Source organism: Notolepis coatsorum (assembly GCF_963971535.1).
Source record: "Notolepis coatsorum genome assembly, contig: SCAFFOLD_515, whole genome shotgun sequence".
Taxonomy (NCBI): Eukaryota; Metazoa; Chordata; class Actinopteri; order Aulopiformes; family Paralepididae; genus Notolepis; species Notolepis coatsorum.
In genome coordinates, this window is record NW_028171576.1 from 100,841 (window position 1) to 121,015 (window position 20,175).

The following is a 20,175-nucleotide window of genomic DNA, read 5'->3' on the forward strand; positions in this document are numbered from 1 at the left end:
CCTAGTTCTCCTTGTCCCTGGTTTACCTAGTCTCTAGTTCCTCTGTCCCAAGGCGTTCCCTTAACCTTCCCTTAGGCGTTCCCTTACTTTCCCTTAGTGTTCCCTTTTCCTGCCCGCCTCTTAAAGGCACCTTTCCTTCCCCTCATATTGATTCCTGTATTTGTGATTCTCCCTTAAAGGGACAGTGCCCTTTTCCCTGTATTTCCCTGTTGTTCAATAAATATCTGTTTCTTGGCAAACCATCATACCTGTCTTGTGTTGTGCGATTGGGGTCGGTTACAAACCATAACAGTACGACCCCACCAAATCGACGACCCCAGCCAGCACAGACGGTGTATGTTGAGTTTGCCTTTTTTTTTCTTGTTCCCTCTAGCTCCCCTGTTAGTCCTGTTTAGCTCCCTTGTTGGCCTGTTACTCCCCTGTTTAGCTTGTTAGTCTCCCCGGTTAGCTCCCCTGTTTGCTTCCCGTTTTGCCCTGTTTGATCCCCCTGTAGCTAGCCATGCCCTGGCGGCTAACCCAGTCCCTCAGCAGAGCCCCGGTCTGCTAGCTTGGCCCCGGCTGTTAGCACAGCCTCTATGTTTATGCAGCCTTGCAGCTGGCATAGGCCCTGTAGCTAGCCAGGCCCAAGCAGCTAACCCGGTCCCTCTGCATGGCCTCCACTTTTTTGTGTAGTTTCTCCCACTGCTAGGACTGCCCTTCAGCTAGCAAGGTCAGTATTCCCACAGCTAGGACTGTCCTTCCAGCTAGCTTGTTCTCTCATGCTGGTCCAGCCCTGTCTGCCAGCCTAGCTCCGGCAGCTAGCGCAGCCTCTATGTAGATGTAGCAGTACAGCTAGCATAGGCCCTGTAGCTATCAGTGCCTTGGCAGCTACCCTTTCCCTCTGCTAGCCTAGCTCGGCAGCTAGCGCAGCCTCTATGTTGATGTAGCAGTACAGCTAGCATAGGCCCTGTAGCTATCAGTGCCCTGGCAGCAACCTTCCCTCTGCTAGCCCTTTCCCGGTGCTACCATGGTTACCCCTTTGCTACCCTGCTTGCCCCTCAGTTCCTCTAGACCAGTTGCTCTAGACCAGTTCTCTAGACCCAGTTCCTCTAGACCAGTTCCTCTAGACCAGTTCTCTAGACCAGTTCTCTAAACCAGTTCTCTAAACCAGTTCTCTAGACCAGTTCTCTAGCCCAGTTTTCTAGACCAGTTCTCTAGACCAGTTCTCTAGACCAGTTCCTCTAGACTAGTTCTCTAGACCCAGTTCCTCTAGGCCAGTTCCTCTAGACCAGTTCCCCCAGTTACCCCTCGGCGACCCTGTTTCTTTTGCTAGCCCCACTCTTGTGGTGGCTTCCCCTGCTGGCTTGGCCAGTACCTCTTGTTTTGCCCCCTGCCACTCTGTCTGTATTTGTTTTGGGTCGCCGGGTGGCTCCCGTTGGAGGGGGGGATACTGTGAGGTTTTGCCCGCTGCTCACTACCTTTTCTCTGTTTCTTTAAGCCTATACTGTTTATTTCCCTTCTATACTGTTTATTTTCCCTTCTCACTCACTCTCTCTAGCCCCCACCCTCTCGTTCCTTACCCTTAGTGGTCACACCTGTTCGATATTCTATTATCTCTCGCACCTGTGGTGGCAGGCTAATTAGTCCCCCTGTGGGCTTTAAATACCAGGGCGCTTCCCCTCGTTTTGGCGTGGGGTCGTGTTGTATACTTGCCGAGTCATATTCTCTAAACATCTAGACTCTTTCGGGAGATCCTCTGTCTGCCTATGCTGTTCCATTCTCCGGCGTCGAGATGTTTGCTCCAGCCTTCGCCTGCTGTCGCCGTTGCCTGAGAGTGGGACTGGTCTGCGCTCCCTAGACTTCCACGGGAGGCATCCCAGTCATCCACTTCAGACCCCCCGCGCAGCTGTCGTCCTGACGCACATCCAGACCAGCGCAGACGCTCTCCAGTCCACAGCGCGCAACGCGCATCTTCCAAGGACGCTCGAGCTTGGCACGCTCTCCAGTCCACAGCGCGCAACGCGCATCTTCCAAGGACGCTCGAGCTTGGCACGCTCTCCAGACCAGCGCACAGACGCGCATCTTCCAGACCTTCGAGCTTGGCACGCTCCTCTGTACCAGCGCTCTGACGCGCATCTTCCAGACCTTCGAGCTTGGCACGCTCCTCCGTCCCAGCGCACAAGACGCGCATCTTCCAGACCTTCGTGCTTGGCACACTCCTCCTCGCAGACGCACCCCGAGGCGTCTCTCTGTTCCGACGCGCACACCAAGGTGTGGCGCGCACTCTGTTCCTCGGCTCCGACAGTGGCTACCCGGTGGACGACATCCTCGCCACCGCCACTGTTCCAGCTCCCTGTTCCGACGCGCACACCAAGGTGTGGCGCGCACTCTGTTCCTCGGCTCCGACAGTGGCTACCCGGTGGACGACATCCTCGCCACCGCCACTGTTCCAGCTCCCTGTTCCGACGCGCACACCAAGGTGTGGCGCGCACTCTGTTCCTCGGCTCCGACAGCGGCTACCCGGTGGACGATGCCCTCGTCACCGCCACTGTTCCAGCACTCTGTTCCTCGGCTCCGACAGCGGCTACCCGGTGGACGATGCCCTCGTCACCGCCACTGTTCCAGCACTCTCTCCCTCGGCTCGGACAGCCAGCCGCCCCGGTGGCGATGCCTTCGTTCCCGTTGCTGTCCCTGTACCATTACGCATGCGCCTGGGTGAGTTTTGATTGTGATGTCACTCACCCAGCGTAGTGCCCTTGCCCCCGTTCCCGCTGCTGTCCCCGTACCTTTACGCATACGCCTGGGTGAGTTTTGATTGTGATGTCACTCACTCAGCGTAGTGCCCTTGCCCCCGTTCCCGCTGCTGTCCCCGTACCTTTACGCATACGCCTGTGTGAGTTTTGATTGTGATGTCACTCACTCAGCGTAGTGCCCTTGCCCCCGTTCCCGCTGCTGCCCCTTTACCTTTACGCATACGTCTGGGTGAGTTTTGATTGTGATGTCACTCACTCAGCGTAATGCCTCTTGCCCCCGTTCCCGCTGCTGTTCCTGTACCTTTACGCATACGCCTGGGTGAGTTTTGATTGTGATGTCACTCTCCCAGCGTATTGCCTCTGTTAGTTAGTTTGGACATTTCATCTCCCAGCGTATTGCCTCTGTTAGTTAGTTTGGACATTTCATCTCCCAGCGTATTGCCTCTGTTAGTTAGTTTGGACATTTCATCTCCCAGCGTAATGCCTCTGTTTTTGGTTCTCACTTAGAATAGTATTTTTGGACTTTACATCTCCCCCTGTGTGTTTGTCACACGAAGATATTATTACTTTGTTCACTTTGTTATTTGGACTGTTCTGCACCTGCTCTGTTTTTTCCCTTTTGTGCATTAACTATCTCCTCTGTCCTGCAGAGCGGCCCAGATGATTTCCACCAGTCCTCCCAGTTCCTCTCTGTTCCCCAGAACCTGTTCCCTATGTTCCCCAGTACTCTGTTCCCTCTGTCCCTAGTTCTCCTAGTCCTCAGTCCCCTCTGTTCCCTAGTTCTCCCCTTTCTAGTTCCACCTAGTTCCTGTTCCCTAGTTCTCCCCTTTCTAGTTCCACCTAGTTCCTGTTCCCTAGTTCTCCCCTTTCTAGTTCCACCTAGTTTCTGTTCCCTAGCTCTCCTAGTCCCTAGTCCTCTCTCCCTAGTTCTCCTTGTCCCTGGTTTACCTAGTCTCTAGTTCCTCTGTCCCAAGGCGTTCCCTTAACCTTCCCTTAGGCGTTCCCTTACTTTCCCTTAGTGTTCCCTTTTCCTGCCCGCCTCTTAAAGGCACCTTTCCTTCCCCTCATATTGATTCCTGTATTTGTGATTCTCCCTTAAAGGGACAGTGCCCTTTTCCCTGTATTTCCCTGTTGTTCAATAAATATCTGTTTCTTGGCAAACCATCATACCTGTCTTGTGTTGTGCGATTGGGGTCGGTTACAAACCATAACAGTAGGAGGACACCATGGTTCAATGAGACGTTCTGACAGCAGGTGGTCATAAGACGTTTTGAAAATGTGAAGAATGCTGTCGGAAAATGATTATTGCAGCTTTAGGATCCATCGTGACAGATAAATGGTTGGCATGCTGGTGAGTCAGGGTGGAAACATCCCACTGCGTTCTTGTGGTCATCCAGTACTGTGGCCGTGCACTCAGGCCTCACTGACCTCATTCTACCACAGCTGGCTTGGATGGAGCACATGTTGTGTCACATGGCATGTGATATATGGTATATACTATTTTCACCGTTCCACTGAAGAATAGTAGCAGACCATTTTGATGGATGGACATTTCTATCTTACAATGGAATGACTGCATACGTTTTTCCAGTATAGGTGGCCCAGTGGAAATCAAACCCCTTACCCTGGTGGTGTTGGTGCCATGCTCAGAGCACCCTGGTGGTGTTGGTGCCATGCTCTGAGCACCCTGGTGGTGTTGGTGCCATGCTCTGAGCACCCTGGTGGTGTTGGTGCCATGCTCAGAGCACCCTGGTGGTGTTGGTGCCATGCTCAGAGCACCCTGGTGGTGTTGGTGCCATGCTCAGAGCACCCTGGTGGTGTTGGTGCCATGCTCAGAGCACCCTGGTGGTGTGTTAGTGCCATGCTCAGAGCACCCTGGTGGTGTTGGTGCCATGCTCAGAGCACCCTGGTGGTGTTAGTGCCATGCTCAGCGCACCCTGGTGGTGTTGGTGCCATGGTCAGAGCACCCTGGTGGTGTTAGTGCCATGCTCAGAGCACCCTGGTGAGGAATGTGAGGAACAAAATTGTAAAGCACTTTGGATAAAAGTGTAACAGAGTTTATTGTGATTCCACTTGTCAAGGTAACTAAGACCCAATAGCATGGCATTTAATTGTTCTAGGGATTCTTATTGGTTGGTGGGCGTTTCCTTGTGAGCTACAACGCAAGTGTTCACGCGGTACCATTACATGAGGAAGGAGCCCGTGGTAGGTTCACAGACAGTACACCCAGAATGAGCATAATATTCCTAAATGTTTAACTCTCACTACTAGTTGGAAAGATTAATGTAGGCAGGTTGAAAATAAATTGTAGAAGGTATACGCGACCGTATGGTAAATGTGTTAAAATAATAATTAAGTGAGATTGTGTCGAAAATGTATATAACTAGCTAACATGCTAGTAGGCTAATTATTCCTAATTCTTCTGTAGCGAGCGGTGTGTTCGAGGTGTCTGATGAGCCGACCACATAACCTGTCTGACCAGGATCTTTTGTGTGTTACCAGAATAAACCACCCGAGACCGTGGAGCAAGTGTCTGTCTTTCAATTAAAAAAGTACACAACGCAGGAAAAGTTGGTTATAAAAGCACTATATAAATGCACCATTTACCGTTTTGGTGCCATGCTCAGAGCACCCTGGTGGTGTTGGTGCCATGCTCAGAGCACCAAGTACCAACCCATGAGCTACACATCACCACAACAGCTTGTTTGTTTGTGTAATAGTCTTTCATGGGTTCTTAAAGGGATATTTCACAAGAACACTTGAACTTGAACTTGAACTGTATCTACATGTAAGCTACAGTACGAGTAAGCTACCGGCCACTGCTGTCCCTGTCGTCGGCTGTCAACACCACCATTCCTCCCATGTGTCAGGCTCCTCGTTCACTTCCATTCATTTTGGGGACCTAGTCTAAATATCGTACTTCTCAAAGTTCCACTTAACACATTCAGGGCCATTCACGTATATACGTGATTGGGAGCCAGCGCTTGACGGCCAATCACGTATATATAAGTTTTTAACTCGTTATTTATTTTATTCACTATTGCCATTCATAATTCATCGAGGCACCTTGTGCATGCTGTCCTGAGTGTGTCTACGATTGCAGACGGTCAATACCGCCCCCTAACGCTTTGTGGCCGCTATTGCACCCCATTAGAAATTATGTGGTTTGGGCGGCTGGGTGGCGCAGCGGACAAGGCGCTCGTCACCAACGCAAGAGACACTGGTATCGAATCCAGCTGTCAGCGTTGCTTCCGGCTTGGCCGGCCGTCATACTGGCTCGATTGGCAGAGTCAGCGAGAGGGAAGCCGGTGGGTGGGTCTGGGTCGTTGTGGACAGCGACTCCTACAGTTCGGTCGGGGCGCCTGCACAGCGAGGGGAGGATCTAAGAGAGGTAGTGTGACCTTCCACACGTTATACTCTCTCAGTGAGAGTCCACGCTGCCAGGTGAAAAGAAGTGGTGGGCTGGGTACACATGTGTCGGAGGAAGCATGTGATAGTCTCCGCCCTTCCAGACCGACGGTAGGGGGTAGAGTGCGCAACGACCAGGAAGGGGATTGGGAATTGGCTTAACGACTAACATTGGGAGGGAATAAAAACGGAAAAAAGATAATTAAAAAAACAAACAAAAAATGATGTGGTTTAGTTTCTGGGCCGAGCTGAGCCGTGCGGGCGGGGTTTAAATACTCCGGCGAGCCAAGCGGTCACCACCATACATCTACGAGGCTGCCCCCCCCCCTCGTTCATATGCAATGCTGGAGAACGTGGCACGGACCTCCACGCCCTCCATGTGTGTGGTTTAATCTAGCGTTGATTTCAGGATGATTAGATAATCAGGCGAAAAATGACAACGTGATAAGTGGATTTCACTAAAACGCTATTATCGCGTCTTTTCCTGGAATTACTCAGAAGCACCCAAACTATACTCATATTCAAAACGGTATAAAACGGAAATGTATGGATGAAAAAACAATCTGTTTTGTGCATGTTGACTGGAAGCAACTCACTGTCAATCGACGTGTGTATTAGATCCATAGCTATAATATACAATATATTTTAAGCACTCGCAAGTGAACAAAGCGCCCCATTGACTTACAGCGCTGGCGTTCTACCCAGAAGGTAAACAGCGACCCCTGGCCATGAATGTGTTAAAGGAACACGCCAACTTTTTGGGAAATTAGGTTATTTGCCATTTACCCTGGACTTAGACAAGCAGATACATACCCTTTTCTTCTCTGTGCATGCATTAGGCTTAGGGAACAGAATAGAATAGAATAGAAATACTTTTATTATCCCGTGGGAAATTAGACACTGCAAATCGCTCAACATTTAAACATTTAGACAGGACAGGTCACAAATTAGAATAATAAGACAAATCAAATCAAGTTGCCTAGGATAAGAGTAGAGTAAAATAAAATAGGATAAAATGAAATGAAATAAAATATACAGAAATAAATACAGTAAGAATATGCTGAGCATACTGAGCATGGGGTAAACAATTGTCAATATAATTATAATTTAAATCTAACTAAATGAAATATGAAATATATATTCCAGTATTCAGTGTAACTAGGTGCAGTATGCTTTAGGTAGTGTATTGTCCTCCTTGGGTTCCAATAAGACTTAGATCAATGTCTGGCAGCCGTCGCTGCCCCCTGTTGTGGAGCCTGGAGGCCGCTAGTCGCGTCCTCCTGCCACTATTGAGCTGCCGCTCTGTGCTCAGTGATGCAGTGAGGCACAGTGATGCATTATATAGTCTGATGGCTGTTGGAATGAAGGACTTCCTGTTATGGTTTGTAACCGACCCCAATCGCACAACACAAGACAGGTATGAGAGTAAGCCAAAACAGGGCAAATATTTATTATAGAACAAAAAGCGGCACAGTCCCTTTAAGGGAAAACAGAAAAACACTAGAGTCAAGGAAATCTGGAAAATGCGGCACTGTGCCTTTAAGAGGCGAACAGGCTAAGGGACTAAGGCTAAGGGCCAGGGCTAAGGACCAGGGCTAAGTGTCAGGGCCAGGAACAAGGGCACTGGAGAGGGGGACAGGGACAGAGGCCCGGAGAGGCGGGCTGGAGACAGGGACAGAGAACAGGGTTAAGGCCTTGGACAGGGCGAGGGCCAGAGCTGCTTACAGGGATGAGGACAGGGTTCCGACGGCGGAGGCCTGGCACGGGGACAGGGGCCCGACGGCGGGGGCCTGGCACGGGAACAGGGGCCCGACAGCGGGGCCTGGCACGGAGATCCTCCTCCACCTCTTCGGATGCTGCAGACGGGCAGCGCAGAACAAAGGGGGTCCCAGGGGACCGGGATGGGAACACGCCGTCCTCCCGTGGAATACTAGGGAGCGACGACGAGCCTGGGTCCAAGGGGAACGGGATGGGCACATGCCGTCCTCCCGTGGAATACTAGGGAGCGACGACGAGCCTCACCCCCAGGAACGAGGATCACGAAGAGACGCCTTCCTCCCGTGGAATCGGGAGCGATGACGAGCCGGCTTGACGTCTGGAGTGGGAACACTGGAAAACCTCCCGTAGAGAATTAGAGAGCGAAGACGGTGTCCCACTCCAGGCAAACGGCGACAGGTGGTGATGGCTGGCACGTCGTCTCACGCCGGAGACGCGGCAGTAACGTAACGTACAGGATGGTAACGTACAGAACTCCATGAACACAGAGTGTACACAGATACAGATACAGAACGAACACAGAGTCCAGAACACAGAACGACCCGACAAGGACTGGAGGGGAGTCTGCAACCTATGTACTCTCCCGAGGTGATTGCAAACTCCCAACAGGTGCGTGAAGGTAGAGGATCAAGGATGTCCAAGGGTGGGGGCTGGTGAAGAGTAGAGGAGAGTAAATCATCGCAAGGGTGGGGGCTGGTGAAGAGTAGAGGAGAGTAGACAGGGAAAACACAGGAAAAAGGTCCAGGGACAGGCGAATCCTCACAGTACCTCCCCCTCCACGGGAGCCACCGGGCGACCCAAAAAATCAGACAGCGGGGCAGGGGACATGACAAAGCAACAAACAAAAAAAAACTGGGCCATGCTAGCAGGGGAAGCTACACCTAAAGTGGGGCTAGCAGAGGGACTGGGTAGCTGCCAGAGCATTGCTAGCTACAGGGCCTATGCTAGCTGTACTGCTACATTAGCATAGAGGCTGCGCTAGCTGCCGGAGCTAGGCTAGCAGACAGGGCTGGACTAGCAAAGGAAAACAAGCTAGCTGGAAAGACAGTCCTAGCTGTGGGGAAACAGGGGAGCTAACAGGGGAGCTAACAAGGCTAACAGGGGAGTCAACAGGGGAACTAACAGGGGAACTAACAGGGGAACTAACAGGGGAACTAGAGGGAGCTAGAGGGAGCTAGAGTGGGTTAGAGGGAACTAGAGGGAACTAACAGGGGCTAACTCACATACACTGTCTGTGCTGGCTGGGGTCGTCGACTGGTCGGGTCGTACTGTTATGGTTTGTAACTGACCCCAATCGCACAACACAAGACAGGTATGAGAGTAAGCCAAAACAGGGCAAATATTTATTATAGAACAAAAAGCGGCACAGTCCCTTTAAGGGAAAACAGAAAAACACTAGAGTCAAGGAAATCTGGAAAATGCGGCACTGTGCCTTTAAGAGGCGAACAGGCTAAGGGACTAAGGCTAAGGGCCAGGGCTAAGGACCAGGGCTAAGTGTCAGGGCCAGGAACAGGGGCACTGGAGAGGGGGACAGGGACAGAGGCCCGGAGAGGCGGGCTAGAGACAGGGACAGAGAACAGGGTTAAGGCCTTGGACAGGGCGAGGGCCAGAGCTGCTTACAGGGATGAGGACAGGGTTCCGACGGCGGAGGCCTGGCACGGGGACAGGGGCCCGACGGCGAAGGCCTGGCACGGGAACAGGGGCCCGACGGCGGAGGCCTGGCACGGGGACAGGGGCCCGACGGCGGGGGCCTGGCACGGGAACAGGGGCCCGACAGCGGGGCCTGGCACGGAGATCCTCCTCCACCTCTTCGGATGCTGCAGACGGGCAGCGCAGAACAAAGGGGGTCCCAGGGGACCGGGATGGGAACACGCCGTCCTCCCGTGGAATACTAGGGAGCGACGACGAGCCTGGGTCCAAGGGGAACGGGATGGGCACACGCCGTCCTCCCGTGGAATACTAGGGAGCGACGACGAGCCTCACCCTCAGGAACGAGGATCACGAAGAGACGCCTTCCTCCCGTGGAATCGGGAGCGATGACGAGCCGGCTTGACGTCTGGAGTGGGAACACTGGAAAACCTCCCGTAGAGAATTAGAGAGCGAAGACGGTGTCCCACTCCAGGCAAACGGCGACAGGTGGTGATGGCTGGCACGTCGTCTCACGCCGGAGACGCGGCAGGTGATGGTAACGTACAGGATGGTAACGTACAGAACTCCATGAACACAGAGTGTACACAGATACAGATACAGAACGAACACAGAGTCCAGAACACAGAACGACCCGACAAGGACTGGAGGGGAGTCTGCAACCTATGTACTCTCCCGAGGTGATTGCAAACTCCCAACAGGTGCGTGAAGGTAGAGGATCAAGGATGTCCAAGGGTGGGGGCTGGTGAAGAGTAGAGGAGAGTAAATCATCGCAAGGGTGGGAGCTGGTGAAGAGTAGAGGAGAGTAGACAGGGAAAACACAGGAAAAAGGTCCAGGGACAGGCGAATCCTCACACTTCCTGTGCCGTTCAGTGCTGCATTTGGGTAGTGTGAGCCTAGCACTGAACATGCTCCTCCTGTCAGCCAAGTCTGTGTATAGTGGATGGGTGGGGTTTTCCCTGATGGCCTGGAGCTTAGCGAGGCTCCTCCTCTCCGCCACCCTCGCTAGGAAGTCCAGCTCAACCCCAACCACGCTGCTGGCCTTCCTGACCAGCTTATCCAGCCTTGTTGGGTCCACTGCTCTCAGTCCGCTGCCCCAGCAGGTCACAGCGTACAAGAAGGCGCCCGCCACCACCGACTCATAGAACATCCTCAACATCCTTGTACAGACATTGAAGGATCTCAGCCTTCTGAGGAAGTAGAGTCGGCTCTGGCCCTTCTTGTATAGTGCTTCTGCATGTTTTGACCCGTTCAGTTTGTTGTCGATGTGCACACCGAGGTATTTGTACACCTCAACCATGTCCACATCAACTCCCCTGATGGAAACGGGGGTCACGGGTGCACTCCTCCTCCTCCCCAGCTCCACAACCAGTTCCTTGGTCTTCGCCACATTTAGCTGCAGGTGGTTTTTGTCACACCATGTGACAAAGTCCACTACCAGTTCCCGGTATTCCCTCTCGTCACCGTCCTTTATACATCCCACTATCGCAGAGTCATCAGAAAACTTCTGAAGGTGGCAGGACTCTGACCAATAGTGGAAGTCGTTGGTGTAGACAGTGAAGAGGAAGGGAGAGAGGACTGTCCCCTGCGGGGCCCCGGTGTTGCTGACCAGTCTGTCTGACACACAGCTCCGTAGACGCACAGCCGCACTGTTAGCCTAGCTTAGCGTCATTCACTGGAAGTAGGTGTGCCAGTGTAGCCTAGTTCCCAACAGTTGCCGAACCACTGCTGTCTCGGCGCAGTGATTTCATCACCTCAAAATCCCTGTTGCTTTTTGAAAAACGTTGGGAACTAGGCTATACTGGCACAGAGAAGAAAAGGGTATGTATCTGCTTGTCTAACTCCAGGGTAGATGGCAAATAAGCAAATTTCCCCAAAAGTTGGCACGTTCCTTTAAGTGAAATATTCCTTTAATATTTTCTTGCACGAGTACATCAGTCTCTCCCTGGGATCCTGTCACCACCGATCCTGTGCACTACCCATCTCATACTGCAAATACTCAGGTACATCCTACTGCATGCTGTGTCCTGTCTAATTATATAAGAAAAACCAACCAGAGATAGGTGTGTTTGAGAGAGAGAAAGAGAGAGAGAGAGAGAGAGAGAGAGAGAGAGAGAGAGAGAGAGAGAGAGAGAGAGAGAGAGAGAGAGAGAGAGAGAGAGAGAGAGAGAGAGAGAGAGAGAGGGGGGCTACAGTGGCTTGGGAGGTAGAGCAGTCATCTGGTAATATGGAGGTTCCCGGTTTGATTCCGGGCAGTGTGTCAAAGTATCCTTGAGCAAGACACTTAACCCCTAACTGCTCCTGATGAGCAGGTTGGCATGGTCGCCTCCGCCATCTATGTGCATGGGTAAAAATGTGAGGAACAAAAGTGCTATATAAACACCAGAGAGAGAGTGTGTGTGTGTGTGTGTGTGTGTGTGTGTGTGTGTGTGTGTGTGTGTGTGTGTGTGTGTGTGTGTGTGTGTGTGTGTGTGTGTGTGTGTGTGTGTGTGTGTGTGTGTGTGTGTGTGTGTGTGTGTGCGTGCGTTCTGTCCGTGCGTGCGTGCGTGCGTGAGTGAGTGTGCATATCCATGTGTGACAGCTGTCAGGGGGGGGGGCATCCAGGTACCCTCTGATGGACCATAGACTTGGAGGTGGGGAAGGGGGCCCAGTGAAATAATTCGCCCCAGGCACAGGCATTACCACACAGCGGCCCTGCAGAGAGAAGGAGAGGATACTGCTACGCCATCTAACTGGAATGCAGATTCCCTCTTAAACCAAACCCGAGATCAGACATGTCTGTCTGTGTACTGTATGAGAACAGAAGATCCCTGTTGTCAATAGTCTTCATTAACAGCCTAAAACAGTTAGTGTTCATTAACGCAAGTGTAATTTAATATCAAACAGGGCAAGATATCTCGCCTAAGACACAAACACACACACACAGATTTTATTCCTGTGAATCACCAGGCAAGTTATGTAAGGACAGGACAGAGGTTAACCGAGTTTATTCCTTTGGCTCTCCTCCCGCTTCCTTGACTCTCTCTCTCTCTCTCTCTCTCTCTTAGCTCTCATTGTTGTTCTTTTTGAGTGGTTTGCAGGCAAACAGCACTGATTGTAACCATACAGATAATGAATGCAGCCCCTCCCTCATGCAAGCTTTAACCACTAACACACAGCTTCCTCCATTCATTTTACTCTCAGTAAAAGTACAACATATTTGATGTAGAATGCACTTACCGTAAGTATCCAAAGTAAAAGCATCCATTCTATATGATGATCTTGAGTTTCAATGCTTGGGAGAGCAGTGAGCATGTTAAGCTAAAGGTTATTTAAAGGTGCAGTATGTAGTTTTGGGGGGTACATTTTCAGTGGAGAGTTGTGGTATGTTCTATGGTATATGAATACATTGCAATAAACTATGGTAAGGGTAGAACCGGGTCCCGGGACACTGAAAGGTTACCATTTGACTGTTGTTGTTTAAAATGTCAGGGCCAGAAATGTTGTTTACAAATAATAGTTACCATTCAAAGAAGTATCTGCTAGGCTTCTGTTTGATTGTCAGTGCTTCACAATTATTTTTCTTAGCATTTATGTTAAAATGAGAAGGACTTTAATTGAAGTTCAAGTTCAAGTTCTTTATTTGTCAAATACACAACAATACAGGGGGCATTGCAGGTATAATGACATTTTTGTGTTTCGAGCTCAGACTCAATTCAAAGAATGACACTGTAGTAGCAGTGGTTGGTCTGCAGTTATGCTGGCTCTGATTGCTTCCTCTTGCACTTGGCAGGCTCGTCTTACCACATATGCTGCAAGTAAAACCTCTTTTTCAAAGTACAGTGACTAATGACTGCAGGCTTCAGATCAATGTAATGGGAGTAAAAAGCCTGACAAAAAGTAGAATTAAAAGTTCCCCAAAGTGAATCAAGCTGAAAAGTGCACCCGAGTACAATACATAGTAATATAATTATAGTCCACCCTGGCCCCCTGATATAGTCCACCACTGATGGAGAATGCGAGGCTGAGCAGCTGACCTCTCTCATTTAGCACATTCTGAGCTCGGAAAGGCTACCTTTTCTGTTGATGCTTCTGACTCAACACACTTTACAGATCAATACTATTTCAAACAGTTCAAAGCCATGATCACTAGCTGATTTTCAGTTTTATCTTTTTCCATTTTTGTTGTGGGTTTATACACATACATATATATATAATCTGAATAACAAAAAAACATAATAATGTGAAATGGAACTTCTTCAATGTCACTAATTGTTTGGACGTTGGCAGTAACAGGGTGTGTCATAGCCGATAGTGAAGAATGGAAGTAATCAATACTGATTAGATAGGACCAACGTTGGGCTAATAAATAATCTGAGGCAATTGGAATGGCTGCTATACCTGTGTATACATGGTATTGCTGTGCCCGTGTCACTCACATCCGACAGTATTGTGGTGTGATGACGGAAGTATGATTTGTTTTGTTTTTGTATGAAGACTATACTAAACTCAATGGAAACATTGTTGACCGTGAAGCGGTAAAGACGTGATTAAAATCAGCTCTTTGGACACATTCTGTGACTCCCAGGCACGAGCTTGTAAAGGGAGGGACAGAGTGTTGTCATGTCGCACAAAGAAAGAGAGAAAACTGCGAGGGAGGAGAGGAGAGGAGGGGTTGGCCATAGATATATATCTATGGGGTTGGGGGTGGGAACGAGGTTAGGTTGGGGGCAGGCAGTGGACGAGGGTGTGTCAACCTCTGTGTATAAAAAATGGTTCCTGCCTTCCCTCTCCGCTCCATTTCTCTCTCTCCTTCTAAATCTGTGCAACGCCGAACACAACTTTGGTGAGTGAACTTTGGTGTTCTTTTTTCAAAAGTGTGTTTCTATAATGTATAGTATACCACATGTTATACCACATCGATGCAACATGTACTGCCATAATCCTTTACTTACTTATTACAGGGTGTGTGTGTAGCCCCTTTCCTGACTGTGATGCACCAAGTGAATACACAGTCCCTTGTCCAATCATGTAAAATTCCTACAATTAAGTCTGTCTCGCTTTTCTCTATCAAAACGCTTCTCGTACAAGTATCGCAGAGACATGTCAAATGTACTCACAGTTGCACGAGGGTTTCGGACAGACATGCGATAGGGTTTGAAAGCTCGGCGTTGCTAATAAACATTTTAATGTTTTTTATAAACTGGTCAACATAGCTTTATTTCCGGCGTTGGGTGCCTGATGCGCCTGCGCTGTGATCACAGCGCACAGCGCAGGCGCATCAGGCAGTTAAAGCCGTTTTGAGCATATACACATTATTTAAAATGTTTATTAGCAACGCCGAGCTTTCAAACCCTAGCGCTTGTCTGTCCGAAACCCTTGTGCAACTGTGAGTACCTTTGAGATTTATCTGCGATACTTGTACAAGAAGCGTTTTGATAGAGAAAAGCGAGACAGAGTTAATTGTAGGAATTTTACATGGCGGGACTGTGTATTCACTCTGTGCATCAGCCACGAAAGGGGGCTAGGTGTGTGTGTTGCTGTAGATTGTAGTGTGCAGTGCACTCTCACTAGAGTGCCGGTGTTGTGCCGAATTCTGACCCCCTGCCAGGCAGAATCTGACCCACCTCGCGTGAATAACGTTAGAAAAAAGAGAAATAAAAAAAAAAAAAAAAAAAAAAAAACTAAATCGGTGTCGGTTAAATCTGTCTAACGTCAGACAGCGTAGACAATACACTCTCAAAAAGAATGTGTTGGATGTGACACACAAGAGATGTAATTGGCCTCAACTAGACACATAGAGATGTGTCAGAAAATGACACAAATTGTGTTTCTATTAACCCATGTTGTGTTGTTTTTCAACACACCTGTATGTGTTGACTAAAGGTCTCATAATATGAAAACGTTTTCAGTGCACATTTGTAGAGATTGAAATAATTTTTTTTTTTAAACAATCCAGTCAGAGTTTGCATTCAGGAACTGCTTTTAAATGAGCCGTTTGGACTTCGGTCTTTATGTGATGTCGTGCCAAAAAGCTCATTCCAATATGCGGCCCTTGACTCATGTGAAAATGTGTACAAAAGGGCGGCTTGCTCATAAACGCTCCTTTCGAACTAAAGTTGAACTTGATTTCTAAACATTTTAAGCGATGAGTACAATAGGAAATTGCTGAATCTTAATAATATTTAGATCTGAATCGCCTAGTTTGACCGTGTGATCTGGATTTAGTTTGATCGTTCACACAGTTCTGGTGTGCAGCATCGGGGAGCGGGAGCGGCTCGTTTGCATTCAAACAGAGAAACAGTCTGTCTGAGACCAGGACTGAAACGGAGGGGTATAGAGGCTGGTAGAAGGCATAATCTGAGTGGTATTTTCAGCATAAAACATGTTTTTGGGACCTCAAGAGACTTTACTTGTTGAAGAATATGGGACATTTTTAAATGTAATCTTTATGTATTGTCCCAAATCATACCAAACGAGAAACAAACCCGGACCCACAGACTCGGATAGACCCACAGTTGGATCAGAACAGACGCCATTTATAGCAGTATAGGGATGATTGTTATTGTCATGAGAGAACTCTCCTCAAACAACTTATTTTCAACTTTAGCCAGTAAGCATATACTAATGTAATACTGTAGTAAATAGTAGCAAGAGTGACACATTCTGAATAAACAATCAAACAAACAAAGAATGATCCAGTTTTATGTATGTTCTGGTATTCGGACGGGCAATATGAACACTTGCTACATAGCTATGCATGATGACAAATGCAAGATGACTGGCAGAGTTGTATCTCTGCACTGCTGCTACACTGGTCAATGAAACTTGCTCACTTAACATGGACAATGTGTGTCCATGTTAAGATGTGTTTTGGAGCAAAATCAATGATGTGATCGGAATTGTTACACATAGTAGACTTCTCCTTTGAAGTGCAAGACATTGGGTTAAAACATGACATTGAGCTATACACACTTCCTACATTGTAAAGCTCATAAGTCATTATCTATATAATGTATGAGTGACATATTGTAAAAGGAACTGGAGAGTGACAAACACTGACAATAAATAAAGACAAAGAGGACAGCTGTTGAGGGGAGGAGAACAGTGGGCATCTATGGAGGAACAAACCCATTGGTCGGTTTCTACAGTCAGTCTGTAGGTTTTAGAGGTGTGCGGAGAGTCGAGACATCATTATCTGTATCTGTTCAACCAACAAAATTATCTGTATCACCGGAAGTGTTTTTTTTGTAGTTTCTTTTTTTTTGAGAATGGGAACGGATGTAATTAAATTAACAAATGAACATTAGATTAAAGGAAGTCACGTTAAATCCAGTATATGTATTTTCTAAACTAATATTAATTGGAAATGCAATTGTTGTGCCTTCAAAGCGCACAATTGATTTAATATTGGCATATCATGAATATATATTTACCTCTTCAAAAGCATTGTGATGCACGTTTTTATTCAGAATCTCCGTTTACCAGTAACTGCATTTGTATTTGTCATACCGGGACAACCCATGACAACATTTTAACAGAAATTATATCTATAAAGTAAAGGCTGCTCTTAGTGCAGTAACGGAGGAGAGGCACTGTTGGTTCTGAAATAGGTCTCCATGAAAGGAGCGCACGCGATAAATATAATTAATATGGTTTACACGCACTCGCCTTTAATGAGAGGGGCAAGGAGGATGGGTGTTGGCCAGTTCCATTCCTGTTTGTTTTTAAATAAGCCTTTTGTTATACACAGACCAGTACTTTGGCTTTTTTTTTTTTACACTGTTCCTATTGACCGCCATTGCATTTGGCCTGTATAGAAACTGTCTGCAGAACGCTTTCAAGTTGTCAGCTGCAGGATATTTCCTCATTTCCCTACATTGGACATGGACATATTAACTTGTGAATCTCCAAGTGACATCAAACTAAGAGGTTATATCTGGGCGATGGTCTTCAGTGTGATTTATATATCTGTGTTTTGAACACTATCTAATCCCTGTTTATTTCCAGAGTTGTTTAACCCAAAATAGAGGCGTGGCAATACAAATTCTGTGTGATGTATTGCCAGTCTGATTTAAAGAAACACTGCAACATTATGAGAAATGCACTTACCGTGTTCAGTAGAACGCTATCTGGCTGCATGCTAGCCTAGCTTAGCACAAATTAATGGAAGCTAGGAATTTGTTGATCCATATCCGCTTCCATTAATTTGTGCTAAGCTAGGCTAGTTTGCAGTCGGATAGCTTTTTACTGCAAAATGCACAGAGGTAATTGATATCCATCTTCTTGTCTGACTCTGGGTGTACGGTAAGATCATTTCCCATAATGTTGGCATATTCCTTAAGATATTGTTTGATTTAGTCAAGGGTTCTATAACGGAACATGTCAAGGTTGTGGACATGGTGATTAACCCTGCACCTTTTTGTGTTTCCCAGTCACCATGGCTATGTTTAAGGCTATGTGTAGCATGAGAGATATCTTCTACAAATACTCTGGCAACGACGGAGACAAAAACACATTGACCAAGGAAGAGCTCAAAACCCTGCTCCAAACAGAGCTACCAGGATTTGCGGTGAGTGAGTATAGAAGAAACTGTACTCGCAACCCTGAGGGGTTCTCTCTTTCAGAGGCAGTACTCGCAACCCTCAGGCGTTCTCTCTGATTGATTGATTGAAAACTGTATTAACAGATTGCAGAATGAGTACAGTACAGCTCAATACACACTTGTTAAGGGGATGCAGACCAGAGAAAGACTTTCGTCTTGTTTACATCAGGGTCCCCCATTTTCAATGAATCATAATCAGAAACGGTACTCACAACCCTGAGGGGTTCTCTCTATCAGAAACAGAACCACAACCCTGAGGGGTTCTCTCTTCTCAGAAACAGAACCCTGAGGGGTTCTCTCTATCAGAAACAACTCACAACCCTGAGGGGTTCTCTCTATCAGAAACAGAACCCACAACCCTGAGGGGTTCTCTCTTTCAGAAATAAGTACTCACAACCCTGAGGGGTTCTCTCTATCAGAAACAGAACCACAACCCTGAGGGGTTCTCTCTTTCAGAAATAAGTACTCGCAACCCTGAGGGGTTCTCTCTTTCTGAAATGGTAATCTCAACCCGAGGGGTTCACTCTTTCATTCACAGTAATGCCCGTTTTACCATATTAAACCTGTACCTTTACAGTAATCATATACGGTAACTGATACAACTGAAAACTGATCCGCACCCCCACCCCCCTCTTCTCTCTCTCTCTCCTCTCTCTCTCTCTCTCTCTCTCTCTCTCTCTCTCTCTCTCTCTCTCAACATTAGGACGGTGAAAAAGCTGGGGTGAATGAGATCTTCTCATCCCTGGACAACAATAAAGACGGCACTGTTGATTTCCAGGAGTATATGATTATGGCAACCTCCTTGATCGTGCTCATGAATGAGTTCATGCCGAAGTAACACCTTCCAGCAACAATCCACAATAGCATCTACAAGTGAATCACCTTCAACTGTCTACACATGTCAATATCATAGGCTCTGAAGAGAGGGAGAGATTTAGGTGAACACACGCAAAGATTGGTTAGTTATACTCTGGCACTTATACGGTGGGATAAATGTTCTCATTTTGAAAGACTGTCATAAACTAATTCTAAATAATGTCAAATAAACATCAGTTTGAAAAAACTACAGTTATTTTTTTGTGCTTGTCTCTCTAATGTGATTCATCAAACGCCATGTAATGTGGGATCAGTGGGGTGTAGCAGGCTAAGATCGCCATCACAGATTTTTCCAGTCACTTTCCACCATCCACTGAAATACTGTACTTTGAAAATTGTCTGCATCATCAGCCTTTTCGATGGATCATGTGCAGAGATCGCCATCTCCTGGTTTGGCAATAGTATGCAGGCTACCTACCACTGCCCCCTTGTGTTTAATGTCAACTTGCATACCCCCTACACACGTCAGTCCCTCCTCCTACTTTCTAGGCTGGAGTCATTACAGTTCACTGGTCTTGGCTAGATGACATGGATAGATCTTACCAAATATGTGGGTAATTTACAAGACTTGTTGACCTGCCAAGTACAGCTGGACCAGAAAGCTGTGAGCAGTGATTGAGCATTGAAGCGGAAGAATCAATGCAATGTGTGTGTATGCAGGGGCGTAGCTGTAGATTCTGGGCCCCATGAAGGAATGTATTAGTGGGCCCCCAAAGAATGTGAGCGCGCGTCAGCGATTTTTTTTTTGCCTTTTTATTGATTAACGCATAATATGGTTTTTACCTATACATTCAGTTCAGCACCTGCACTGTTGGTGGGTGAGCCTAGTAAAGGATGTCTCATTGTGTTCATCTTCAATGAATGGACCAATACAATAGTCTACCAAAGAACCTTGAGTCGCACTATAGGCTGGGAACAACCCTGGGTCAAGTGATGGTTAACTGGACTGGACGAACAACATCGAGGCCCTACAGGAAGGGACAGAGCAGACTGTTCTTCCTGAGAGGGCTCAGGTCTTTTAATGTCTGCAGCAAACTGCTGCAGATGTTCTACCAGTCTGTGGTTGCTGGTGCCCTCTTCTTCGCTGTGGTATGCTGGGGGGGCAACACCCAACACACACAAAATAAACAAACTGGTCAAAAAAGCAAGCTC

At 47.9% G+C, this 20,175-nt stretch overlaps 1 long non-coding RNA gene across 1 annotated transcript; it reads left to right on the forward strand.

The window, feature by feature from the left end:
• The first annotated feature begins 14,249 nt into the window (after positions 1-14,249).
• On the forward strand, positions 14,250-19,215 carry LOC311248229. Its single transcript, XR_014620930.1, has 3 exons — positions 14,250-14,388; positions 17,978-18,114; positions 18,851-19,215. It is a non-coding gene; the product is annotated as an uncharacterized lncRNA (long non-coding RNA).
• Positions 19,216-20,175: the final 960 nt, after the last annotated feature.